This window comes from Tupaia chinensis, unplaced genomic scaffold (genome assembly GCF_000334495.1).
Source record: "Tupaia chinensis unplaced genomic scaffold, TupChi_1.0 Scaffold145741_1, whole genome shotgun sequence".
Lineage (NCBI taxonomy): Eukaryota > Metazoa > Chordata > Mammalia > Scandentia > Tupaiidae > Tupaia > Tupaia belangeri.
In genome coordinates this window covers 709,223-709,677 of record NW_006205599.1, presented here as the reverse complement: position 1 = coordinate 709,677, position 455 = coordinate 709,223, and positions in this window count along the sequence as shown.

Genomic DNA, 455 nt, shown 5'->3' with positions numbered 1-455 from the left:
CCCAGACTATGAGCTTCTGGAAGGCAGAGGTCTTGTTTTGTGCCTTCCTTTGTATGCCTAGAGCCTGGCCCAGTACCTGGTACTTTTCAGTTGTACAATATCTATGGAATATATATAATTACACATCATATAATTAGGTTGTCAGAAAAATCATGACATTTTTTGGAGGAGTCCGACCTGGTGAGGCCCCAGGATCTGTCTGAGCCCCCTGACCTTTGAGCTCCGCTTCCGGTCGGATCAACATGTTGGCAAGGCTACTGTTGTGTACCCCCCGACCTTGGAACAAAGCTTGGGTCAATTAGCATGTCAGCAAGGCTGTTTGCTATTTGCTCCAGAAACTGGCAGCCTTACTAGGAAGCGACCCCCCTCTGGCTCCCCAATATACTACTATAAAAGAATTACATAGCTCTCCTATACATCCTGAGTGTACGATAAAATCTTCCAGGAAGTCCCCC